Source organism: Conger conger, chromosome 3, assembly GCF_963514075.1.
Source record: "Conger conger chromosome 3, fConCon1.1, whole genome shotgun sequence".
Classification (NCBI taxonomy): domain Eukaryota; kingdom Metazoa; phylum Chordata; class Actinopteri; order Anguilliformes; family Congridae; genus Conger; species Conger conger.
Genome location: NC_083762.1, coordinates 24,730,079 through 24,753,216, shown reverse-complemented (window position 1 = coordinate 24,753,216; position 23,138 = coordinate 24,730,079). Strand labels below are relative to the sequence as shown.

At 45.9% G+C, this 23,138-nt stretch overlaps 1 protein-coding gene across 2 annotated transcripts in view; it reads left to right on the top strand.

The window, feature by feature from the left end:
* mid2 (midline 2) overlaps nt 1-23,138 on the top strand; it is a 165,569-nt gene that overhangs the window by 35,281 nt on the left and 107,150 nt on the right. For both annotated transcript variants that reach the window (XM_061234864.1, XM_061234861.1), the window contains exon 2: nt 14,339-14,405. The gene's annotated coding sequence lies outside the window, so the exon portion shown is untranslated. The remainder of the gene's footprint in view (nt 1-14,338; nt 14,406-23,138) is intronic.

Genomic DNA, 23,138 nt, shown 5'->3' with positions numbered 1-23,138 from the left:
CACAACCGTGGCGAGTTTAAGACCCACCTTTGAAAGAGTCCTTTTGTTGTAGAGATTGGACGGAAACGTGATTTCTTCACGGGGCTTTTCAAAGATGATTTCGGGAGCTTTTGTTATCATAAACCCCACAGGTGTCGACAGGAAATAGCCTCCGTCCCCTAATTAGCATGGACACATTCCCCTCTGTATAATCTGGAGGAAAGATGGGAAAGGTAGCCAGCGCTGGCCAACTCGGACCTCCCAGCATGCCTCACTTCCCCACTGAGCGGCAGGCGTCCGCGTCCTCATCTCGTGCGCGAGCCGACCTCTCGCGCTACCGCACCTGCGTCCACCAATAACCTGCGGCGAGAAGCCGCTCCTCCATCCCCGCGAGCCGACCCTGGCAGGAGAAAGCACACTTTCCGCCTTCACCAGATGGGCGGCGTGATATTTATTTAGAGATTCTCATCACCAGACGGAGCCCGACAGGAATGATAAGCCGGCTCTTTCGGGAGGCCCGAGGTACGTTCGGCGGCCCACGGCGCGGCCGCACGCCGCGGTCCGCTCCTGCGGAGAGTGCGGTAGGATGAGTCCCCGAATATTCTCCATCTGCACATTAACACAGCCCCACAGGTCATTAACTGCTATTGATTAGCTGCAGTCACCTCCCTTATCCTCACCTAATTGGAAAGAGAGCAAGCTCTGGGAAATGTGCCACAATGCTTTTTAAACAACATTTAATCCATTAGTTTATAATAGATTACCATTTTGTTTCCATGCTGCTGTTGTGTCTGTGCTGGGGTCCTGGTACTGGATTGTTTCAATATAAACCTTAAAGGGCTCTCGGGGTTGTTCTGGACAAAAGCTCCCAATTTATCTTACACTTAGTTTGACATGTATGTCTAATTATAACTTGAAGCTAACTCTAATTTCCAATCTTTTGAAAAACTTTCAGTAAATTCTTGAAAAAACCATGCAGTGCTTTGTTGTTTGTTGTTTTGTTGTTTTGTATTTTATTTTATTCTTTACTAAACCAGAGTGGGCAGCAAAAAATTATGAATCTTAGATAATGTAATTGTATTTGTCTTTAAAAATATGCCATCATGGTATCACACAGGTTATGATACAGAAATGCAGTAGCTACATGGAAAGTAGGAGTTAGAAAGAAAGAAAGAAAAGTAAATAAATTCAAGCAACCCAGGGCAAGTTTTACGTTTAATTTATATTTAAACTGTATCTTTACTTTACAACCTTTTCAAAAGTAAATGCCAATTCAATTTGTTTTGGTTATTTTATTTGAAATTCCTATCCACACATGTCACTGAGAGAATGAGGGCCTTGATGCCCATTTCAAGGCTCTACAATGGGTACTTTATGTTCTGAATGAAGTACAGTTTGTGTATGAATGGGGAATGAGTGTTGAGTAATATAGCCTTGTATGATGGAAGCCCCCCCACCCCCACCCCCCACCCCCCCACACACACACACACACAATCAAACTGGTGTTACCAAGGCTTCTTTGCCCTGTGAGAGAGTGAGTGAGTGAGCATGCATGCTTTTCCCTGTTTATCTTATGATGGGCTGCTTTGACATGACTGTTTGTGGCTTATATTAAAGTTTCCACTAGAATAGTAGCAGCGATAACTTAAAACTTACTGGTTAAATCTCTTCTTTGTAGATGCGAGAGAATAATTCAGAAGCATGTCTACCCGATGCCAATTTGAAGATATTCTTTCAAAATATATGAAAGCTTTTCATTTTGCACTGTGCTTTTATCCTTGAAACCTCCATTGCCTGTATTCATTACATTTAATAACTGTTCGGCTTTTATTTAGAAATGATTGTTTGGGTGCATGAAACTGAAGAGGAAAATGAGTCATTGGAGAAAATGGGGGAGTGTAATTGGTGTAATGAGTGTAATGCAATTGGACCTCATTAAACAGTCCAGCCCAAGTACCTGCTCCATCCATCTCCTCTCCCAAGTGCCTGGGCTTTCAGACCAACGGGGGGAAACTGACAGGAACAGAGATAACGTTGTCCTCCGCGACCAGTCAACAGCCATTCTTTCAGCTGCATTCCTAACAGCAGGCCCAGGATGCCACCCCTTCATGGAGCATCCTAAAACAGAAAGACCTAATAAAGTCTGTCGAGGGCCAGAGCCCTCGGGAGTAATGCCTGCTGTAATGCCTGCCGTACATATAAGCCCGGCGTTCGAAGCAGTCAGCAGCAATATACCTCCTTTCTGAAATGTTTTTAAAAGCGAGAGCTCCTTGCTCTCGCGCAGAATGCTAAATAAAGCCAGCCTCGCTCAGTATTCAGAGGGGGGGCGCAGCGGTTATTCTGCAATCTCCATCTCTGTTGACAAGCCCATCTCTTTTCTTATTGCCTCCCATTACGTAACCATTAAACTAAGAGCACTGTTCTGCATAAGTAAACAGAGGAGGGGGGAGGAGGAATGGCAATATAAATCTGAGGGAAGGGTCTGCTTATGGATTTCGATCCATCTTGCCTGGCTGGATCTATGCAGGAACATAGATTTTCGGCTGCCTTTCAGTCGTGTCATCGAAATATCGGCTCGCAGTAATAAAATGACAACCAATCTGCAATTTCGCACCCCGCCTTCATAGAACAGGAGAGCAAATGATGTACCGGGAGTTTGGCATGGTCATAACGTACTCGATTTTGAGTTGAAGGTGTAGGGACTACAACTGGAAGGTCTGGCAGTCTCCTTGAATGTGTCACCCGCTCCCTGATACCCACAAGTGGGCAGAAGCCTCCCGCAAAGACACGTTCTTGGGATCTCTCTTTCTTCTGCTTTTTCTGCCTCTTCTGCTTCTTCTCTTCGACGCACCCTTTTTGGCCATTCGCTTCAGCTCATCTGCTCCGAGACTCGGACAGAGGCTGAATGCTGCACAGCGCACTACCAGGCCTACGGACACACCCCGTTACCTCGCGGTAACTTCGTGGCCTATAGCGAGTGGAAACTGGTGTACGCGGAACGCTACATCAGTTTACTCCTGCAAAGCTCACAACAACGAAACAGCAACGAACTTTTACACCTGGAAAAGGACCAGCGGATCAGACGACAACGCGCTGCTAAGACGGGAACACCCCAGCCTGCGCATCTCTCCCGGACACCATTCACAGCACCATCGCCGCTTCTACAAGGACAGCATGTCTTTTGGATCCAGCAATGCGTATGGACTCAGTAAGAAAACAAACATTCAGGCATAGCCAGTGTTTAGTTTAGTCTTAACTGTTTTTGTGAATCTGTGTTTCAATATTTACCATCCAACCATTGTAATGTGTTTGGTTAGCTACATATATATGTACGTGAATTGATTCGCCGTCTTTTGCGCATATATAGAGTAAAACTACGCAAGTAGTCCCTTCTCACAGCTGACTCTAACTCATTACTACACCCAGAACTCTAGCTTACTCAAGCTAGCTACTCCCACCTTTCCTTTGTTCAAGCGCGCCACACGCAAACACACATACCCAACTAAATTTCCTTACTAACTTCCCGTTCGTTTATCTGTTCTGTGTTTAATAAATAAATAAATAAATATATTTTATTAAACCCCGGTGTCCGTTTTGGAATCGCATAGACATGAGAGCCGAGTTAAAGCAGTCTTTCGAAGAACTTCCAACCTTCAGGTTATCGGTATGTTTAATCATTAATATTGGTTATTTTAATTATTAATTAAAATACTAAATTTGTGGTTAGATATTTCTGATAATAGTAATTTTATGAGACTGATTACTTTTTGCAGGTATACTGCTACACAACGTTTAACTGGCGCCCCGGTTTCGTAGAGAGTAAAATCCCTGCGTTATTTGGCGGCCCGTGCGAGGACCCTACATAATTTGGAGTCCCGTGCGAGGACCCCTACAAAGGTTTTGTGCACCTTACTCAATACCTTGGACACATGTAACAATGCGTTATGTCTGGTATTCCTGTTTTTGTGCACCTTTCATGCTGGAATAAAACAACCGAACAATGCTGCCTGCACCTTGCTTGTGTGTCAGGAGATAAATATACCTGTCTTTATGACGGCGAGAATTTAAAGAGAATTTCTGAAATGGGTCTCCAGCTAGGAAGCCTGAGGTGCTCTACATCGAGAGGAACTGAGGTGGAGGCAAGATTTCAGGGAACGAAATGGAGGTTTTCTGCCATTATATTCCGTGTGGGGAGAAGGCGGCAGAAATCTGTGGAGATCTCTTCGTACCTCAGCATGTCCATGTTACAGGGCCCCTCTTCTGTTGAGCTGGGAAAGCGCATTTCTGTGAAAAATCACCCGTCAACTGGTAAAATCACTGTTTATCCACCCTTATCATGTAAAACGCACTGTATGTCGTGACACTTACGGATGAGCTGCGCACTACAGCCATCTGAGCCTTGCAAAAGGGGGTTCCCTCACAAATTATGTGACCTTTTTGGTTCCTTCATTTGTGTCTGCTCATCAATTCTTGAACGGATAAGCAGATTTCTAATCTTCACTTCTTTCTGTGCCCTGTGGTGCACATTGCTGATTTGCGGGAGGCTTCTGCCCACTTGTGGGTATCAGGGAGCGGGTGACACATTCAAGGAGACTGCCAGACCTTCCTGGAGAGGTGGGATGCCTGACACTATGTGGGATTCACAGTTATATTGTGCTGAACCATGTTAAGATTTCTAATGCAGGATGTTAAAATGGACAGTTCACCACCTCAAACCATATTAAAAAAGACAATGATTAATCATCCTGCCTGTGCTGTCCTACAGGTATGCTGTGTTAAATTCTCATTAGCAGGTGAGGAGGTCCTGTAGTGGCAGCAGAGAAGTTGCCATACCGAGAGCAGTGTTGTTGTGTCTCTCATGGTGTCTGACAAGCCACGCAGAGAATTCGGCAGGAAGATCAATTTACTGATTTATTTTGTGACTTGTTTTGTGGGTTTTTTTGGGTTGAGTGAGTCAGGCAGCCAGAAGCTCCTCAGAGGCCAGCCCTGTGTAGTTACTGGATTCACTTGCTCCTCCTTGAGGCTTCACGCTGCCCTACGTGACTCAGAGAGACCCATGGATAGACCTCAAGGCTCTCCCTGTCGGTAACTGAGCGTGTACTCGAGCGAGAGGACTGTTAAACCGCACGCTTTCGGGTCACGCTCGGCCAGTGGGAGCAGGAAGAAGAGGCGTGCCGCGTCCTCGTGGGACAGAACCTCACCGCGGTCCGGTTCCCTCCCCTGCTCTTCGTGAGTCAGCGCTTCCAGGGTGGGGTTTTGAGTCTGTGCAGAGCTCCGGGACCTTCTGGGTGTTCTGCTCCACCGCTCGCCTAATCAAGACATCCCAGAGCACTAGCCCTGTCCAGCACTGGCCAGCACCCAGTGAGGCACCTGGCCTGGAGCATGGGAAAACAAAATCATGGGAAAGTGTTCGTTTGGCCATATCAAACACCCACGCATGGGCGGTCCGCTTAGTTCATTTTGGATGCGTCTGGTGAAGCTTTCCCATGGCATTTGTTTTAAATCATAATTCATTTAGACTTTGAGTTAGATATAACTGAATGGCTTTGGCTGCCCATTAAAGTGGAGGTGTGTAGTGACTGTGAACTGCAGCATGAACTCAGTCGAAGATAAGCAGTGCTGTTACTTGCGCAGTGTTAATTGATGTTTGCTGGAGTGCAGGCGTGTGGCTCAATAGCTGTGAGGTCCTGTAGTTTGGCTGCTGGACCCCGTGTACTGAACCGGTGTGGCTGCTCTTATTATGGAAGGCCTTATCTGAGTTCCAGGGCCGATTCGCAGTCCCTGCCTCATGAATATATGCAACGGCAAACATTTGCATGGTTTAGCGTTCCTCGTCTGCTGCCATAAAAATAGCCAACAGGTTAAAATCAAATGCAGTGGAATGAAAACGCGAGAGAGGATGGGAAGTTTTATGCCGTATGTGCACAGACCAGAAACATCACCCTTCAGTGTGTTTTATCGTTGGAATATTTTCTCACAGCATGATACTCTTTATCATGTCCCTTCTACCACTCAATTATCATGGCATGGTTCCTAAAAATCACAATATATTAGAGGAGGATTTACAGTACAGTGGTTAATGGCTGCTGCCATGATACAATGTATTCCTTTCCAACCATCAGTGATTTTATGGATCATTTAGATTACTGGTTTACATTTTAAGTTTCAGCATTTCGCGGACACTCCAGAGCAGCTTATAAATGTATACAGAAAGGTTGATGCAATGAAGAAAGTTGGTGTCATCAGTGCCATGACCTATGGAGTTAAGATGTAGACCCATGACCCGCACATATGACATAGTTAGTGCCATATCTGTAATGAGTTTGATACTTTAATGGATCTATTCTAAATCTGTTTTTGCACCACAGATAGAGCCAGATAAATGGTTGACAATGCACCTGTGAAGTTCCTTGTATCATATTTGCATCGTGCGGGTCATTTCCTGTGTATTGACACTAACGTGCCGGCACACCACAACACCACATAAGTAATATACACAATCACACTGAGCGGTGAGAAGATTTGTCCTACCTACTAAAATGGGTTCCCTACCATTTCCTGCAGCGTATGAAGAATGATGTCATCTTCACATTTGTCAAGTGCTTCAAGTGTAACTTGAAGCGATTCTGCTATAAGCCTTGCAAAACGGGCAAGATACAGAAATGTTTTAAACAGAGTCTGATGTATGAGGTATCGGAGAAAGCCAATGCTGTGCTAAATCTTTTTCTCATTGCCTTATGCTTTACCTGCTGTCATACCATTCGTCCATTCACCCTTATGGATCGGAGGTAATCGGCACTTGCTGTTGAAAAGTGTTTGGTCATTAACGTCAACAGAGAAGAATGCTGCCGGAAGGTACCGGAAAGGATTTGCTTCCGTTTAGTGGTTCCATAAAGTTGTTAGTCTTCACAGGGCAAAAGTAAAGGGCACAATTATGGTATAATCATCATTGATACAGATAGCCATAGAGGTAACATGGCTAACATTACATTACAAATGCTAAAGAAATTGGTCGCCTTACTCGCCCGTAAGAAGTGCACTTTCTGGTCATCAGTACTATTACTGCAGTGCTCTGTCTGCTCCCGTAATCTGTCAGCACAAACATCAATTTCACTTTGTATTTGCAGGGCAATGCTTCATCCTTGCCTGCTGTATAAATGCTCTTTAATGTTTCTCAGCATCGATTTTATGTCACGTATGCAGACGTGGATTGATTTTTATTATTAATCAGCAGCAGCGACAAGCCTCGCTATAATGGTATTGTGTGAAAGCCAGTCAAAATGGCAGTGCTGCAATAGCTACAGTTAATTCTGTTTCCCTGGGGAGCTGTACTTTGTCTCTGCTGCCATTTTGGCTCTGTAGCTTGGAATTAGCATTCCAAAACAAAGATGAATTTAGGCAAGGGGTAGCTACTGTACATATGATAGGGCAGGTGTATTTTACTACAAAATTGGGAAAGCGTCGAAAAAAGATACACTCAACACATGCTTTGAGCTCCCTGTCTTCCTGTGGGATGTCCAGTTTGGGGGTATAGCTTGACTAGACAAACCACTTCAGTAATGAAGAAATATGTGTCATGAAAAGTTAAGCATGCAACCAAAATCGTAGTTTTGAGCCTGGAAGTTAAGAGGCTCGTTCCAATCGCCCTCTTTTTCTTTTCCTTGCTCCTGACGCGGAAATGGATTGAGGTCCGCCATCTTTAAGGCCATTCCAACCCTTTAAATGTTCCTAGGGTTGGAAGCTGGTAGTAGAAGTTACGAAGTCCCAATCCCAGTGAGGAAACCTGAGCACTCCCTTTGCGGTATAAAGGATCAACCTGTGGATCCACCTCACCCCATCTGACTAGCTACAATACCACACCTGTAACTGTAAATATGTAGCTTTGAGTTGACGTTTGAAGGAGCAAGGGCAGTCCATTTTACCTAACTCATGTTTTCTCAATTTTCACACCTTCACTTCTTTTTCTAGCCTCTCCCGATGGATGGAGCTATGAGTAGAAAAAAAGAAAGGAAAAAAGAGGAGAAAAATAAGCGATTGGAATGAGGTCATAGTCTTTAACGAACAAAGACTCGACCTCAGCTGGCGAGCGAGCTGGCAGCGCTCCTCCTAGAATACAGGCCCAGGCCAGCCCCTGAAGGCTTAGCGTAGCCAGATCTGTGTTTACCATGAGCCCAATCTCTGCATTTCAGCCCTTTTAATAAAGAGGACACCCCACTGCGAGGAGAGTATTGTTCTTCCCTGAATGAAATCCCCTGAGCTCGTTCATCAGAGCTCTCATAACATAAATCCTCCCCAAGAAGTTTAAAAATAGACTCTGTATTTAAAGGTGTTACTGCATGATTAGACAGAACACTTTAAACCTTTCCTCCCTCTACCATTCAACCTGTCTTATTGTATTTCATTAAATCTTTTAATAGATTAGTCATAAGTATACTTTTGGAATTATGAAGCTGTATTAATTACATGTTTTTAATTAGAATAGAATGTTCTCTTCTGGTATTAGCCGTATTGATATTCAGGTACTGATAACTGTTTTCCTTTGTTTTAACAGTGGTGTGCCCTATGCTATGAGCTGGAGTCATGTTTTAAACTCTGAAATCACTGGTCACATGCAGATCTCTTGTCACAATATGTTTTACAGAAAAGGTATTATTTTTTATGAAAGTGGTCTCATAAAGTCAATGTTCTTTTAGCTGGAAATTGGCCAGGGTGATATGTAATTACTAAGTGTAATTTTGATTACTCGGACAACTCTGACTAACCTGGCAGAAACCCAGAAGATGAGGTGTGCAGAGGTGTACATCTCTCTCTCTATCTCTCTATCACTCTCCCTCTTCATCCCTCTTTCTCAGAACTCTTGTTCTTGAAGGTAGAGTCACTCCTGAAGCCCCAGCAGTGGGTGAGTCAGTCTGTCACTCTGCTGGTTTGCTTTATTTGATGTGTTGAGAGTGTGGCTGTATTAGGCAGAGCTCGCAGACTCCCAGCTGAGCATGGCTGGGCTGCAGAGCAGTAGGCAAACTGTCAGCATCAGCAGGCTGTGGCCCTGCGTCTGGAGCAGAACATGAAGTCCGCACACCACGCTGCCTTTCCCAGAACACACCACAGCCGACCCTGCCCCCACGCCTCCCCCGCCCGCACACCCCCCCCCACCCCCCGCCGGCAACGATCCCATCTTCTAAAGCCAGACCATTCGATACGACAGCACAACACGACAGCTCTGCTGCTATGGCACCCCACAGTGAGCTCTGTTAACGTGGCATCATTGATGCCTTCTCTGAGATGGAGAGCGCTGTCGTGTGCTGTCATGGAGACGGAGATGACCGGTTTCAGTTTTGGGTTCAGGATCAGTGTTTAAAATGATCTTCAATCCACATTCTGTTTGTACATGCGTACACACATACATGCACACATCAGACCTGGATCAAATACGTAATTGTTTTGGATTCAAATACTTTTCTCCGCGTTACTGAGCTTGTCTGGCATATTGGAACCTACAGCATAAAATGCTGTGAAAAAGTGCGCGCGCGCACACACACACACACACACACACACACACACACACACACACACTCTCTCTCTCTGTGACTATAATCAGGGGTTTTCACATATACTATGTGACATCACTAACAGGACGCTGTCAGAATTTCCCCTCACAGACTTTCCTAATCTGGCCTAACACATCCTGCATTTCTCACCGCTGTTGCTCTGCCACGGCAAAGCCGTATCTTCAAAATTGCCTCATTCTTTTCCCCCCAGTGAAAGCTTTTACCCGATAACATTCAGATCTCACTCCTCTCCTACAAATCTCAATTCAAAAACAAATATCCTTCACCCGGCGTGTGTTTTATCCTTTTTACATCTCATTCTGCGTTTTCCCCCAACAGACCCAGAAAGTTTCTGCACATATGCTGAGATTATTCCAAGTTTATGACCTTGAATATCAGCTGCTTACAGAACAATCTCATTTGTATGCGCTCCGCATTCCCACGAAAATTTAGGACGGAAAACAGAATTACTATCGCGAGCCAGAGCTGCTAGCGATGCCCCATGGTCACAATTGAATAATCGATGAATAAGCCGTTTTTTATTTGCTCCCACTCAAACTATAGAGCATTTGAATGAAACCGGGAAATTAAGATAATCACAGAGGTCTTTCGTCTGTCAGCTGTCAACATGGTCTCGCACCTATTTTTCATGCCCTGTAAATCACTTCGCATATACCAGGGGTGCAGAACTCCGGTCCTCGTGGGCCGGTCTGCGTCCTGCTTTTTGTTCCAACCAATTGCCTTGTTTTTAATGACAACTCTATAAGTTACCCTGGTTCAAGTCTGTACATGAACACAGTAAAATCATTAAGATACACTTGAAGTCTGCAGCTGTAGATAAGATATGATTGAGTGAATTAAATAATTAAACCAGAGGTTGGCACAAAATCCTGAAATGGATCGGTCCTTGTTGTGCACCTCTGACATATAACGAATCCTGGATAAGCGCCACCCTACGATGACATTCTGGAATTGCAAGAATAAATATAATAGATATGAACAGATATATGAAATAATAGATGCATTTCCACATTAAAAATGTAGCAACAGAGGTTAAGGTTAGGGTTAGGGTTAAGATGTAACATTAACAATATTAATTGAGCATAGAGACACAAAAACGTTTCGTACGCACGCATTCGAGTGCCTGAGTTTTGGTTGGAGAATGAGGATGTAGTGCTAACTTCAACCACTAGGGGCAGATATTCAGATTTCGGAGCACAGAGGCCAATTTCAGTGGTCAGAGCATTTGGTCGCCTGTCGTCAAATCAGTGAAAGACTAGGCTCCATTGCATTACTTAAATTATGGATCTTTAATCTTTACTTCTGTTTGGTTGACAGAAGGAATTTGCCAGAATTGTGTAATATTAAAGCTTTCTGGGCAGTAAAACACCCACTCTCCACTGCATAAGAAATGATGAAAAAATCTTATTCTGTTTTATTTGTGATCATTGTGATTGACTACGGATTGCATTATGTACCCAATAAACCATCCTGTAACTAATACATTTGCAAGGTGTAATCAGTAATTTTTTTGAATAGTTCCTTGCTCTCTTTGTTGAAATTTAATTTGTGTACTCAAGATCCTCATTTCTTGTCCAGTTTTAAGATAAGAGTTTATTGTTCTGTGAAACATAAACCTTTTCCCACCATGCTTACTTAAGCTGCCTTGGTGCCTTGCATGGCAGCTAATCGCCGTTGGTTTGTGAGTGTGTGTGAATGGGTGACTGAGACGCATTAATTGTACAGTGCATTCGATAAAGGCACTATATGAATGCAGACCATTTACCATTTGACATGCGTACCATAAAATGGATGGAGATGATTTTGGTGATGAAAGTGAAATTGTAACCGCTCATAGTGTAGTAAAGTGCTTCCCAAACTCGGTCCTGGGGGCCCTTGTGTATGCTGGTTTTTGTTCCAACCATATTTGAGATCTCAGAGTTTTTAACAAGCAGTTAATGTGGTTTAATTATGTGCTTCATGTTTAGAGGGATTATGTAAGCCATATTATGACAGAAATAGCTATGCACGCCATGAAGAATAAAATTCCCAAGTTCATATTGTGCTCTATTGCAAACCATTACATAAAAAGAGGTGACATTTTTGATCAATAAGGCCTTTTTAGATTGAACTTATTTCATTAATAATTAACACTATACAGCTTTGGCTTATTATACTTTACCTTGTCTGAATTATTTTAATTATCTTCCTGATGGTTAGTTTTTGTGGCCATGAGTTCACACACATTGATGCACATCAGTCTTTAATTTGATCAATTAATAATTGACTTATTTTATGCAGTTGTTTGCAATAGAGCACAATATGAACTTGGGAATTGTATTCTTCATGGCATGCATAACTATTTCTGACATAATGTGGCTTACATTCAGTAATCCCTCAAAACATAAGCACCTAATTAAGCAAAATTAACTGCTTGTTAAAATTCTGAGATTGCAATTATGGTTGGAACAAAAACTAGCATACACGGGGTCCCCCAGGACCGAGTTTGGGAGCCACAGGTGTTGTATAATATTGCTGAACGAGGCTTTCAAGTTCAGGAGAGAGGGGGGTGGGGTGGCAAAACTCAGTTCTCACTGTCACTGAAGCAGTATGGCACATCAAATGAACATACGGCCATGTTGGCAACACACAGACACTCCCTGCATGACATGGTCTCCATGTATTTACACCCCTGATATCGGACATATGAAGCTCTCCGCTCCCTCCACTGTGACTCCACCGCTCACCACCGTCAACGTGCCCCCCACTGTCTGACTTATCCTGAGCCTCCTCACCGTCTCCACGCCCTGGGCCAAGCTCACGTGTGACCGCGTGTTTACGCAGGAGTTAGTTCGATCTCCTTTTGCGTGTCTGCCCTAGTATGATGGAATGTGACCTCAGAAAAAGAGAAGATAAAGGCTGAATGTCGCCTGTCAGCGCTGAAGGCCTTGTCTGATGCCCCCCCCCCCCCCCCCCCCGGCGTCTGGCGTGCCGGGAGCCGACACGGAGGAAGTGCCTTTGACGGACGGGAGATATGATGCTCCGTGGCAGGGCGACGTCGCTCTGGGCGCCCTGCGTTGCAGCACGCTTTCCCCGGAGGTCTCGCACACTAGCCCCCCTGGACTCGCCAGGTTTACCGCAAACAATCGTTCCACGTTACCGGAAGGGTTCCGCCTCCCGTTCATGAATAAGTAACGGCAATAAACACAATTGTGATATTTTGTGTATCCGTTGCTTCCCGTTTGCATGGGACTGACAGACGTGAAGTGCTTTGGGAATCAACCGACCACTGCTTCCAAAGTGACCCCAGACAGTGCCTAGCATAAATGTCTTTGATCTCATGTCAGTTTTACGTTTGGTCTTCTCGTGATGAGCCGTGTCCTGAATTGCCGGTTTGATACGATGCAAACAAAGGTTTTTCAGCTGCTTTAGGGTTAGTCCATTCATCTAGACTTCTGAGCATTGCCATTACAAAATGGACAACTACTTAAAAAGAAATGGAAAAAAAAAAATGGTTTAAAATTTTAATCATTGTGTTTCATTTTATGGTTAGTACTTGTTTTCCCAGATCAGGTTCTATATGATTAATGAGTGCATTTTGTGTAAGTAATGCCTCGAATCTCCACTAACTCTAATTGGCTATAAAACTAAGTGTCAGGTGAGTATATTGTCTTCTGGCAGCCATGCAGAAAGTCATCAGTATTGCCATTGTGCTGCGTGCCCTTGAGAATCGAGAGGTAATTGTGAAATTTTATTGATGCACTGTCAGTTTATGTTCAATGTGATATTCAGTGCCAATTCTGTACATTTTTAATGAATAACCACATCAATTATGAGAAATATTCAGGTCACATTGCAGGTCTATCTGGAGTTCTGTTTGGGCTGGCTCTGCTGAACATTACTCAGTTTGTCCACTAATTATCTTTCAGCACATTATCCATTTATATACAGTGCAGTCGTACTGAGCACTACATTTTGTATGCGTGCATTTGATTGTTGCACCTGTGCTATAAATGTAACACCTGGCTTACAGGAGTCCTGTTTCTAACCAGAACTATCAAAGGAGCTTGTAGAATTGTCACCGGTGTCTGTCAGGAAGTATCAGCCATGTTTGCAGTCCTAAAACTGATACTGTGTGTGTGTGTGTGTGTGTGTGTGTGTGTGTGTGTATCTGTGTATCTGTGTATCTGTGTATCTGTGTATCTGTGTATCTGTGTATCTGTGTATCTGTGTATCTGTGTGTATGTGTGTCTGTGTGTCTGTGTGTCTATCTCAAGAAAAATAGAAACTTCCTTTAGTATTGAACTGGATTTTTTTTTTTTCTTTGTACTTCACCTTGACCGTCTGTTAATCTCACTCGAGTGGCTCTCCAAATCCCCGAAAGGGCCACTGGATGTGAGTATATTTTGCACAGGAGTATTTGCATGCTTAGGAGAAGCTCTTTTCCAAGGCTACTACAGTGCCTCACATTTTATTCATTTACACTGGAGCATATTTACCAAAATATATCCAGTTAAAGTGCAACACATTGCCGGAGAACACAGTCAGTGAAAACACACGACACCTTTGAGGTCTGACTAAAGGAAGACGCATTGGCCCAATTACTGGCCTAGTCTTTTTGTTCTGGTCCCAAACTGTGCCATCGGGCCTACAGGCGGCTAAAAAGCAGGACGCATGCCTCCGCAGCAGGTGTTGTGCTATTGATTGCTCTCGTTTGTAGCTGGCCTGTGCACTGATTGGGTACTTTGCCTCATCATACACATGTCTCCATGGTGATATCTCTTTCTTTCTCTCACTTTTCTCTCTTTCTCCAGTTACGCGGGCCCCTTGCTGTGCTTCCGCCCCTTTGCTGATCAGCGCAAATCAGACCAGAGGCCACAGGTAAGTCTTAAGCCAGCCCAGTTTCTGCCAGGCAGTTTTTGTGATCACCTTCGTGATCTAGATTGGAGCTAGCCTCATCTTCCATGCACTGATTGGGCTTTTGGCTGCATGCTTTGTACCCTGGTATAACTCCTTAAACCTGTTTAACCCTCAGTTAAGGTCACAAATACAGTATGTGATTAGAATTTTGGTCTGGAGCACTGAAGAAACTTTCAGGAAAACTTCAAAGGGTTTATGTTTGAATTCGCCATGAGCATAGTTTGATGGCTTGTCTAGAGTGGGATTCAAGCTTGTGCATCAGCTCACCACATAGGGAGCTTTGAGCAATGTATATTTTCTTTAGGGAGCTTTTGGCCCTCATTTGCCGACTGTTTAGTGGGGACAAATCTCATCAGAGAACCATTAACATCATAACGGTTGATCATTAACTGTGGCGCATATGGAGAGTAAACTAACACTGTTAATGCTAATGTAAAAGTCGATCAATGTATGGTCCATTATCCGTGTAATTTGGTAGAGTAATGAGCTGTGATATTTTTTATGGGTTTTGTGAAAGTATTTTAAAAACGAGCGTGTGACAATTAATGCAGTACCGCTGTCCACCTCGATCTTTAGGTCCGTGCTTTTAAACCGCTGTACCGTGTTAAAACCGCGGCGCGTGACGGTTGAAGTGATACGCGGCGTGGTGTCGTTATGTTGCTGTCTCCCATGCTGCATCTGGGCTCTGCTGCCTTCCCCATCGCCGCGGTCTCTCGCCACCCCCCGAGGAGCCGGAGATAAACAACACTTACTCCGCTCCCCCTACGCCGGGCCCCCCGCCCGCCTCATCCGTGGGCCTCCGACAGGGGCCCGATTCGTCCCGTCGGAGTCGGCCCTGGCCCCTCCGAGTGCGTGCGCCTTCGCCGGCTCATTTCATTAGCTCTGTTGAGCTCTCCAGATAATGCCTGGAATCCCCCTCCATCCTCAGACAGAGAGAAATATCGCACTGAGCGTGTTCAGTATCCCCCTCCATCCTCAGACAGAGAGAGATATCGCACTGAGCGTGTTCAGTATCCCCCTCCATCCTCAGACAGAGAGAGATATCGCACTGAGCGTGCTCGGTAGCCTCTCCATCCTCAGACAGAGAGAGAGATATCGCACTGAGCGTGTTCAGTATCCCCCTCCATCCTCAGACCGAGATATCGCACTGAGCATGCTCGGTAGCCTCTCCATCCTCAGACAGAGAGAGATATCGCACTGAGCGTGCTCAGTAGCCTCTCCATCCTCAGACAGAGAGAGATATCGCACTGAGCACGCCCAGTAGTTTCTCCATTCTCAGACAGAGGGAGATATCACACTGAGCATGCCCAGTAGCCTCTCCATTCTGAGACAGAGAGAGCTATGGGGCTGAGCTGAAGGCCGTCTTTAAGGAAGAGGGGATTTCAGCCTAATAAGATGGCAGCAGCCCTAATGACAGGCGGATTTGCCAGAACAGAAACCAATCGAACAGACAGGGAGGCCCCTGTTCCCGGCCCCAGCTGTTGAGAATGGAGTGGAGAATGCCATCCCAGCGCGGAGGTCCGTATGTTCACGGTGCTGCTTTCTACGTCGGGGCCGACGTTTTTTTCCGTCTCACCCAGGTCAGGGAGGGTATTAGCGGTGACATTTTAGCTCTGGCAGGGAACCATGGATTCTACGAATTCCTGACTGCCCGATTGCACATTTTAAGACTCACTCTGACTTCAGATATTTTCCCATGAGAAACCCATTGGATGCGGTCATTATCTGGGAGTCGAGGGCGATGGTTATCAGGGCAGTAGTCCTTCTTTCCCTGGTGCACACAGTGGTGCACAGTGGGCTCCTTGTGCTTCTCGTCTTGCGTATTTCAATCAGTAGGACTGAAGTGCTGATATTGTGAATAATATTTTGAAGGGCGGTGGGGGTGATTTAGTATGGAAGATTAAGAACTTTTTAGGTTGTGGGAGAGAACTCTGCTGAACTCTGGTGTTTTACACCTTCGCAAAACATCACAAAAAGTAACGATCCCCTCGGGGCGATATATTACAGGGACAGTGCTCGGGGAATTGAGTGCTTTAGACGTTCTCCGTAGCGGCTATCTGCCGGGTCTGTGTCAGGCCCTCTCGTGGCGTCTCCCTTCCCTCAGAAGACAGCGGTCGTCGCAGAGCCCCCTCCGCTAATGGCTTCCCCGTTCTCGTACAGCCTGGGGGCTTTTTTTGTTGTCTGTCATCGTTGTTGTTTTTTGTCTTTCCCGAAGCTTTTAAAGCTGTCACTGCCTGAGAAACAGCCCTCCCCGTGCGGCAAGCCGTCGTCCATAGCCATGACAAATAAATAATGTAAATAAAAACTAAATCTGAAAAAGCGAATACTCAATGACGATTTCTCCTCGGCGATACAAAACAGGCCTGACGGATATCTGCCTGTCACCGGTACTCTAACACAGATTTCCTCCAATCTGTTATTTATGGGATGGGGTTTAGGGCAGATTTCTGATTGATACTCAGAGTTCCAGTTACGAGTTCCCACCTCCACAGAGCTGGGGTTGAATTGGTACCAGGCTGCAGAGCCTTGATGTGTTCATACCTCATGGGCATCGCCCTGGGTGCAGACAGAACAGCCAAATCATCTCCAGGGACTGCTTTATAGTCAAGGTAAACAAATTTAATCCTGCACCGTATTACAATAAAGCACAGCATTCAATCAGCACTGTCAAGCCATATAAGGGCAAATGTCAGCATGTTATGTTCGGACTTTATTTAATTAAATGCCACTTTCTGATGAAATGGCTTTAGTGGATTTGATTGAATCGAGGGGATAACTGCAGAGCAATACAATCAGAGCACTATGAACAAGGGCAGCCATCACTGCCCCCAGCACAGCCTCTATGCTGTCTGTGAGTGGATCTGTACTGTCCGATATAAACCTAGTCAATCCATGTTCTCTCAACCCTCAATTGGTTTCATTTCAGAATGTCTGTGCTTGCGTGGGTCTGTATTTGTTTTTGTAAGAGAATTATAGCCTGGACCTGACACAATTTCATATCATTTTTCTGTTGCTGTTTTTTATATATCGTTTATTTAGCCGGAATGATATTACGCCGGGGGTAACTTACTTTGTCAACAGTCACATGAAGAATGGCCGATGTGCTTTTTACCAGCTTATCTGCGAGGGTCGCTGCCGTGACCAATGGGTTGTATGTAATTGATGCGGAGAGCATGTTGTTGACTCTCCCGTGATTAATCGCAATGACAACCACAGAAGAAGGTAGGCAGCAAGAATCACATCGCAGATGCAGCCTCCCCCTCCTACCGACACGAGAATCGCCCACTTCACCGTTCAGCCCGGTTCAGCTGTGATGCCAGACCTGGGTCAAATACGTAATCGTTTTTGATTCAAATACTTTTCCGTGCTCGATTGATCTTGCCTGCCGCAATTGAGCCAACCAAGAGGACCAGAAGGCGGGGTTCCATAGAAAAGTATTTGAATCCAGAACAGTTACGTATTTGACCCGGGTATGGGTGATGCGTGCCGATGGCCCACGTTGGGACAGACAGCGTCTCGGGACGAGAGAGGGAGCTCCATCCCCTGCTGTCCCTGCGAGGGGGAGAGACGCGACCCAAGAGGAAGTTTGGAGAATCGGCTCTCAAACCCCACGTTTGATCAAAGGCTGACATCCGCACAGCTCAGAGTGTGATCCCGCACATCCTGCGCGAGGCTTTTGTTCTTGTCTGACAGGAGACCCGAGGGGGTGAAGGAAGTAAAGAGGCGTCCCCAAATATGAATAAAACAAGTTAGCGGCACAGTGAGATGTGTCCCTCCCCCTGAAACAGCTGCGGCTGCTGTGCGTCTACGCTCGCTTTCGCACTTCTGCACAGTGCCGAACCGTGCGAGAGAGAGGGGAAAATCGGGAGCAGAAACCGTACACGCCGTGTCTCAGAGACTGAGGACTGTGGGAAAGAGAAATCTGGCATCTGTCCTGGCGCCAGGATCAAATCACTCTTTTGATAAGTTCTGCCACCCTGGCAAAGGACGCACCGCACACACGCACAGTGTTGGGGTCACATCCGCTGAGAACATGTTTGGCAAGAGGTCGTGTGACTTAATTGACACAGGCTGAAATTACACCGAGCTATGCTCAAGTGAGATTAGCTTCGGGAAAAGGTGGACAGACTCTCCGGCCCTGGTCATATATCCAGTATATGTCCCTTCCTCTCCCTTACTGTCTCCGACCCTGGTCATACATACAGTATACTGTATGTCCCTTCCTCTCCCTTACGTTCTCTGCTGATATGAAATGAGGAGCAACGGCATACACTCTAATTTGATCTGATGGGCAATGGAAGAACTGCACATCGCTGACTTTTCTGAGTGGATACATCCGACTTGGCTCATGTCTTAATGTTTATGTTGAGAATGTGTCATACAGTTATTTGCACATGAACAAAATGCTATGGATGGACAGCTGGCCCAAAATATAGTATGTGAAACTATTTCATTACACCCCAGTTAGAAACTCAAATTACCTTAAAGAGCCCTTTCAGCAGTGCACAGTGGGTCCAGTAACAGCTGTTCGGCTCTTTACAGTTCCCTATAAATTCCGTATAGTGTATGCCGTTGCCAAATATTACTTCCCACAAACAAATCCTTTAACTGAAACTCTATTGTGGAGGCGGGGTTGTGAAGGGGGAATCTGTTTCTGGGGAATGAGGAGCCTTTCATTTTAATTCCACCTCAGGCTGAATGATCTAATCAAAGTCACACTGCACCTCGGTAATAGATGTAAATCTATTGTTGATCGAAACTTGCTTGCATGCTATCTGGCTTTGCGGGAAGAAAAACTAGAATTTCTGGTCTCCGCGTCTTAGGCATGTAACCATTTCCCTTCCTGTCTCACAATGCAAGCTTGGTGTTTAGCCTCTTTTCCACTGCAGGGCCGACCGGTTCTGAGCATGGAGGGTAACGGTCCCTTTGACATTCCCACTTGGACACGGTCTGGAAGGGAACGCTTACAAACCACGCCCAGAGCGGTTCTCTTGGCATGGTTAGGATACCCGCACTCAGCTCAGAAGAACCATTGGGAGGGAGGGCTTAATGATGTAGATATTCACTGATCAGTTATATGTTTACATTACAGTTTTACGTTTACATTACATTCCCCTGGAGCAATGCAGGGTTAAGGGCCTTGCTCAAGGGCCCAACGGCTGTGCGGATCTTATTGTGGCTACACCGGGATTAGAACCACCGACCTTGAGTGTCCCAGTCATTTACCTTAACCACTACGCTACAGGCCGCCCGTTTACGTCACCGTTTTTGTTTGTTTGTTTTCTCCGAGTTGGGAATGCATCACAACATGGTCATTCCACTCGTTCACATTCACATGCTTTACGGTCAGACAATTGAAAGATGGATAATGCCGGTTAGTTTACATCAGACTGTCGGCTAGCAATCTACAAGCACTTTTTGTTGGGGGTTAAGAATGCGAACACGGTAAATAACAGTCCCAATGAACCCGGGCCGAAGGGGAACGGCATGATGCGGCCATGGTAACCGTTCGGCCCTGCAGTGGAAATGAAGCTGTAGTCTTCTTACACAACCACCCTCCCCTGTGTCTTTCCTCCTCCCAAAGTTGTGGGGTTTTATATACAGTAGATGGATCATCGCCTTTATATAGTGCTTCTCTCACACTCTAAGCGCTTTACAGTGATTAGAGGGAACTCGCCTCAGCCACCACCAATGTGTAGCACCCCCCTGGGTGATGCATGGCTGCCATTTTGTGCCAGAATACTCACCACACGGGTGTCTCGGTGGCGCAGCCTGTAGAGCACTAACCGCATGCTCATTGCGAGCCGCGACGTCGGCAGTTCGAATCCGACCGTCCGACATTTGCCGCATGTCTTCCCCTCTCTCTCGCTCCCATTGTTCCTGTCTCTCTATACTATATACTGTCCAATAAAGCTGAAAAAGGCCTACAAAAAAATATATCAAAGAAAAAAAAAGAATACTCGCCACACCTCAGCAGAGGTGGAGAGGGAGGGAACAATTTTTGGGGGATGATTAGGTGGCAGGTTTGATAAAGCCAGGTTGGGAACAAGGGACTGAGGCACCCTCTACTCTTTACAGTGAATGTCATGGGATCTTTCTTATGACCTTGGTTTACAGTAACATCTCATCTCATCTGAACAATTCAATTCCATTTTATTTGTAGCTTTTTACAGAAGACTGTCACAAAGACACTTTATTGAGTAACAGAAGGGGAAAAGGAAACGGGCAAACACCAGCCCCAAAGTACAGAGGGAAAAAAACCCTCCCGTGAGGAGGAGAACCCTCAAACAGCAGTGAGAAAAATCTCCCCGACGGAGAAGAAAGACTTGTGTGTGGGCTGGCCGTAGAGGCTGGAGCCTCACGTCTGCTTTGGGCTCCAGCATGGCGTTATCCCTCCTCTCATCAGCCCCACAGCGGAGCAGCACTGCTGGCTGCGGTTCCCCTGCCCTCCTGCCCCCGTATCCCCTCTCCCCGTCTGTTACCATTCATCCCGCAGGAAGACACGGCTCCTTTGTTCCGGCGCATCGGTAATGGAGTCGGCCGTTTTTCCCAACATCTGAGTTCAGGCTCTCTTGCTTTCGATCACGAACGTGCGTCTGGCTCCGTATACTACCCCGGGACGCCAGAAAAGCCTTTTTTCTGTCCGGTTCAGCTGGTGTCAGCATCAAAAAGCAGTACGGCTGCTCTCCGCATCCAGCTCTGTACAACAAGGTTCTTATTTTTCCCCTCAGTGCTGCACCATGTGACCGTTGCTTCTCAGAAAATTCATTACGCATTTATCAATTCCCCAGATTTCCTTCTTTTTCTGCAAGTAAATTTGATTTGACAGGCAATAGAGTGCTCTCTAATGATGTTTCCTTTAAAAATGCCGTCCCTGTTGGTAATTTGTTAAGCCGGAAATAATTTACTCAGGTCTCGCATCGGAAACATCTGCCACGGCGCAGAATGGATCTGTGAAGGAAGTTCAGCGCGTGTGCGTGCGGTGATTACCGGGACCCGGGTCTTTCCCAGCTGAGGCCCCCTCTCCCTGTCCCGTCAAATCCATCTTTATTAGCTCACTACAGATGTTGCTCTTCGTGGCCCTTTTTAGAAATCCCGGTGTAGCTGGCTGGCCCAGAATTCAGTTTGTCTGCAGGGAGGCGTGCTTCCTGCTCTCCTCCGTCTTCGGGGGAAACACGCCATCTCTCTGAGGCCTGTGTGCGGACGGTTTCTGTTACTCATCTCGACAGCTGGATCCCCGTCCGTAGGACAGGTTCATTAAACAGCGCTGCTGCACGGCCGAACAACGCTTTCTACATTCGATGGAGGGGGTCGCTATGTTTGAGTTCTCGTGTCCTGTCTTCCGTTTTAGTTTCTGCATGGGTTTTTCGTTGGTGTTTTAACCGTGTCTAAGGGATTAAGCTGGGGGGGGGGGGGGGGGAGGAGCAGCTGTGCGGTTCACACAGGAAGTGTGAAAAAACGGGGACTGTTTTTGTTTGAACTGGCTGAATTAGCAGCTGATGAAAGGTTGACGGGAGATGTGAGGGTAGAGGCGGCCATATGCTCGGCTAACGGTGACGCTGACAAACCGATGGAGTGTAAATAATATCGTAGGTTTACAGTTGGCATATGCGCCTTCTGCTCACAGAACCAGGGCTCCAAACGCTCCATCTCATTTGAGTAGGATGAACACTCGACTGAATGTCTAATGAGACCTGATTCCAAGCACAGTTGTATTAAGGTCAATCGTGTCCTATATTTGAAGCCTTCGCGTAGTTATGCAAAATAGAAAATATAGCCATCAAAAAAGTGTTTTAAGTGGTAATAATTACTGCCGATAAAGGAGAGTGAAGGAATTTGTTGTCATCGACTCTTCGTTAAGCGTGCTGCTAATGCCATGCGAATATGTTATTGAGGTAGTGTTTATGAAAATAAAATCCCGATTGAAAGAGCTTCAATGTAAGCAGCAGGCACTGCAGTAAATGCAGCAGGCATACAGTAGATGAAACGGCAGATCAAAGCAGCCTCGGTTGGATCTACCAGATGGGAGCTGACGGGGGTATCTGCAATTCAAGCAGCGGCTTAAGCCTCTCCCTGGCTGCTGCATCATTTTGTCGCATGATGTTCGCTCATTCACCCTGTGACCGGGCGCGGCGTTTCAGCGGCTGCGAACGCACGAAGCTGCGCTCATATCCAGGTGTGGGCGTGACTAACCAGGTGTGCTTGTGACTCAGCGGAAGGTGCTGACCCCACACCTGAACATGGGCGGGCCATAAGGTCAAAGCTTAGACAGCCTTGGGTCCTGAAGGAGTCCTCTGGTTACTCAGCGAAATGGGGGAGGGGGGAGGACAATTTGTCAGACATGTAGCATTTACATGTACAGTACGTGCTACATGTCTGACAAATGACGTATTTTAGAATTTCAGGTAAAATAGTGATTTATGCATATGTGGTAATATTGAAAATATGTATTTATATTTTATTTAATAGATCCCTAATGACGGCAGTGCAGTTTAACTGGCTTCCATGTACCAGCATGTAGCACATGGCCCGACAGCAGGAGCAGGATAAAGTTTCAGGAGAGGCCCAGAACCGCTTTTGGGGTCCTTAGCCTCAGGGTAGTCATTTTTAGGACTCTTGGTGATTGCGAGTTTCAGAACCCCTGTTGTCAATTGCAGCTCTTCAACCACATGACAGTCTGTTGTCGGGCCATGT